We start from the raw sequence: 4,653 nt of genomic DNA on the forward strand, positions 1-4,653 counted from the left end.
CCACCTCCCGCGGCCCGCGCCGCGTGGTGTGGTCCTGTCGGGGGGGGACCGCAGCGCGCCCCTGCTCGCTCTCGCGACCGTGTTTGGCCCTGCTGAGCCTCGCGGCTCCCTGGGTTTTTCGGACCCCTGGGTGGTCTGCCGGAACCGCTCGACCTCGCACGGCGGAGATCTCGGCCAGACGGCCCCACGCACGGAGGGCCGGGCAGGTGCCCGGGCCGCCCCGAGGAGGGAAGTCCCCATCGGTCCCTGGATCCGTGCACGCGAAAAGGAAGAGGGTCCCCATCCGCCTGAACACCGGACGGCCCCGCGGTTGGGGTGCCGGCCCGCGAAGGGCCCTTCCCGTCGCGAACGTCAGCGCCACATCGATCGGCGGGCGCGAGAGGAGCGGGCCCCCCCTCCCTCCGGGGGGCGCCGACACTCGGAGCTCGGCTCCCGGCCGCTGCGGGGCCCGTGAGCTAAGAGCCGGGCAAAGCGGGCCGTCTCGGCGGAGGGCCGGGTGCTGGCCTCCGCCCTCAAACGGGCCCGCTCCCCCCCTCCCACGCCGGGCAGGGTCGGGTACAATACTCGGATTGATCCCCTAGGCTGAGCTCCGGTTCTCACAGGCTCTGAAAAACCTGTCCTCAGAAATCTCCTCACACAATCCTCGAAAGGCAGGTCGAAAAAGCCAAAGCCCCGCCTTCGGCGGTACGAAACTGGAACTGGGCGCCACCTCGTGGTTCCCTCGGTCGGCCGAGACGGCGTGGGGCGACCCCTTCCGGACATCCGCGAGACGACCGGCCGTCAGGTCAACCCATTCGCTCCAAAGGGGTTGACCTGGTGGCCGAGAGGGGACTTTGAAAATTTTTCGGACTTGGAAAACTTTTTTTTTTTTTTTCTTCCCCCAGCCCGCTTCCTCCGGGTTGACCCGGTGGCCGAGCGTCTCGCCGTCCCCGGACGCGGCGAGGGACTGCCTCCCGGCCGTCAGGATCGGGCCCACGGAAGTCTGATTTTAAAAAAAATTGGCCGACGCCACCGCGGAGGGCTACCCGGGCACCCCGGGCCCCGGAGCCGGAAAAGGGAAAAAAAGGATCGGGCCCACTAGAGACATGGACCCGGCCGCCAAGCAGGCCGCCCTGGGCTGACCCTCCCCGGCCGCAGCGAGGGACTGCCTCCCGGCCGACAGGATCGGGCCCCTGGAAGTCTGGGGGTGGGGGGGGGGGAAATCGCCCCACGCCCCCGAGGAGGGCTGCCCGGGCGGGCCTGGCCCCGGAGCTCGGAAAAAAAAAAAGGATCGGGCCCACTAGAGACATGGACCAGGCCGCCCTGGGCTCACCTTCCCCGGCCGCAGCGAGGGACTGCCTCCCGGTCGACTGGATCGGGCCCCTGGAAGTCTGGAAAAAGAAGAATGGAACCTGACGCCTCCGAGGAGGGGGCGCCCAGGGAAGGAGGGAGATCCGGGTTGACCTGCTGACCGGACGGGAAAGAGGCCACCGGGCGTCCCCCCCCTTAAAACCTAGGGGTTGACCTGGTGGCCGGAAAGCGAACCGGCCAGCAGGTGAACCCTTTCGATTCCACGGGTTGACCTGGTGCCCGGGAAGCGAACCGGCCAGCAGGTGAACCCGTTCGATTCCACGGGTTGACCTGGTGCCCGGGAAGCGAACCGGCCAGCAGGTGAACCCGTTCGATTCCACGGGTTGACCTGGTGCCCGGGAAGCGAACCGGCCAGCAGGTGAACCCGTTCGATTCCACGGGTTGACCTGGTGCCCGGGAGGGGACTCTGAAAATTTTTCAGCCCTTTCGACTCGGGGTTGACCTGGTGGCCGAGAGGGGACTCGCACGGCAGGCAAGCCGCCCTGGGCTCACCCTCCCCGGCCGCAGCGAGGGACTGCCACCCGGCCGACTGGATCGGGCCCCTGGAAGTCTGGAAAAAAGAATGGAACCTGACGCCTCCGAGGAGGGGGCGCCCAGGGAAGGAGGGAGATCCGGGTTGACCTGCTGACCGGACGGGAAAGAGGCCACCGGGCGTCCCCCCCCTTAAAACCTAGGGGTTGACCTGGTGGCCGGAAAGCGAACCGGCCAGCAGGTGAACCCGTTCGATTCCACGGGTTGACCTGGTGCCCGGGAAGCGAACCGGCCAGCAGGTGAACCCGTTCGATTCCACGGGTTGACCTGGTGCCCGGGAAGCGAACCGGCCAGCAGGTGAACCCGTTCGATTCCACGGGTTGACCTGGTGCCCGGGAGGGGACTCTGAAAATTTTTCAGCCCTTTCGACTCGGGGTTGACCTGGTGGCCGAGAGGGGACTCGCACGGCAGGCAAGCCGCCCTGGGCTCACCCTCCCCGGCCGCAGCGAGGGACTGCCTCCCGGTCGACTGGATCGGGCCCCTGGAAGTCTGGAAAAAAGAATGGAACCTGACGCCTCCGAGGAGGGGGCGCCCAGGGAAGGAGGGAGATCCGGGTTGACCTGCTGACCGGACGGGAAAGAGGCCACCGGGCGTCCCCCCCCCCTTAAAACCTAGGGGTTGACCTGGTGGCCGGAAAGCGAACCGGCCAGCAGGTGAACCCGTTCGATTCCACGGGTTGACCTGGTGCCCGGGAAGCGAACCGGCCAGCAGGTGAACCCGTTCGATTCCACGGGTTGACCTGGTGCCCGGGAAGCGAACCGGCCAGCAGGTGAACCCGTTCGATTCCACGGGTTGACCTGGTGCCCGGGAAGCGAACCGGCCAGCAGGTGAACCCGTTCGATTCCACGGGTTGACCTGGTGCCCGGGAGGGGACTCTGAAAATTTTTCAGCCCTTTCGACTCGGGGTTGACCTGGTGGCCGAGAGGGGACTCGCACGGCAGGCAAGCCGCCCTGGGCTCACCCTCCCCGGCCGCAGCGAGGGACTGCCACCCGGCCGACTGGATCGGGCCCCTGGAAGTCTGGAAAAAAGAATGGAACCTGACGCCTCCGAGGAGGGGGCACCCAGGGAAGGAGGGAGATCCGGGTTGACCTGCTGACCGGACGGGAAAGAGGCCACCGGGCGTCCCCCCCCCCTTAAAACCTAGGGGTTGACCTGGTGGCCGGAAAGCGAACCGGCCAGCCGGTGAACCCGTCCGATTCCACGGGTTGACCTGGTGGCCGGGAAGCGAACCGGCCAGCAGGTGAACCCGTTCGATTCCACGGGTTGACCTGGTGCCCGGGAGGGGACTCTGAAAATTTTTCAGCCCTTTCGACTCGGGGTTGACCTGGTGGCCGAGAGGGGACTCGCACGGCAGGCAAGCCGCCCTGGGCTCACCCTCCCCGGCCGCAGCGAGGGACTGCCACCGGCCGACTGGATCGGGCCCCTGGAAGTCTGGAAAAAAGAATGGAACCTGACGCCTCCGAGGAGGGGGCGCCCAGGGAAGAGGGAGATCCGGGTTGACCTGGTGACCGGACGGGAAAGAGGCCACCGGGCGTCCCCCCCCTTAAAACCTAGGGGTTGACCTGGTGGCCGGAAAGCGAACCGGCCAGCCGGTGAACCCGTCCGATTCCACGGGTTGACCTGGTGGCCGGGAAGCGAACCGGCCAGCAGGTGAACCCGTTCGATTCCACGGGTTGACCTGGTGCCCGGGAGGGGACTCTGAAAATTTTTCAGCCCTTTCGACTCGCGGTTGACCTGGTGGCCGAGAGGGGACTCGCACGGCAGGCAAGCCGCCCTGGGCTGACCCTCCCCGGCCGCAGCGAGGGACTGCCTCCCGGCCGACAGGATCGGGCCCCTGGAAGTCTGGGGGGGGGGGGGAATCGCCCCACGCCTCCGAGGAGGGCTGCCCGGGCGGGCCTGGCCCGGAGCTCGAAAAAAAAAAAAAGGATCGGGCCCACTAGAGACATGGACCAGGCCGCCCTGGGCTCACCCTCCCCGGCCGCAGCGAGGGACTGCCTCCCGGCCGACTGGATCGGGCCCCTGGAAGTCTGGGGGGGGGGGGGGGAAATGGAACCTGACGCCTCCGAGGAGGGGACGCCCAGGGAAGGAGGGAGATCCGGGTTGACCTGGTGACCGGACGGGAAAGAGGCCACCGGGCGTGCCCCCGTTAAAACCCCTAGGGGTTGACCTGGTGGCCGGAAAGCAAACCGGCCACTGGGTAGGCCGGTCGGCAACCTAGGGGTTGACCTGGTGGCCGGGAAGCGAACCGGCCAGCAGGTGAACCCGTCCGATTCCACGGGTTGACCTGGTGCCCGGGAGGGGACTCTGAAAATTTTTCAGCCCTTTCGACTCGGGGTTGACCTGGTGGCCGAGAGGGGCCTCGCACGGCAGGCAAGCCGCCCTGGGCTCACCCTCCCCGGCCGCAGCGAGGGACTGCCCCTCCCCACCCCCCGGCTGACAGGATCGGGCGCACTGGAAGTCCGGGACAGTATTTTCCCCGACGCCGGGGAGGGCGGGCGGAGGGGCTCTGGCGGCCAGCCCGGGCCCCGGAGCTCGAAAAGGAAAAAAGGACCGGGCCCGCGAGAGACGGGGGCCCTGCCGCAGGGGGGGGGGGCAGTCCGACCGGGGCTCACCGTGCGGCAGGCCCGGGCGTCGGCAGGGGAAAGCGGGCGAGGAGGCGCGGGGCCGGGTGCCTACGGCCATACCGGACCGAACGCCCCCGATCCCGTCCGATCTCGGAAGGTAAACCGTCCCGGGCCTGGCTAGTACTTGGATGGGTGACCGCCTGGGAA

The sequence above is a fragment of the Chrysemys picta genome, unplaced genomic scaffold (genome assembly GCF_011386835.1).
Source record: "Chrysemys picta bellii isolate R12L10 unplaced genomic scaffold, ASM1138683v2 scaf4, whole genome shotgun sequence".
Taxonomy (NCBI): domain Eukaryota; kingdom Metazoa; phylum Chordata; order Testudines; family Emydidae; genus Chrysemys; species Chrysemys picta.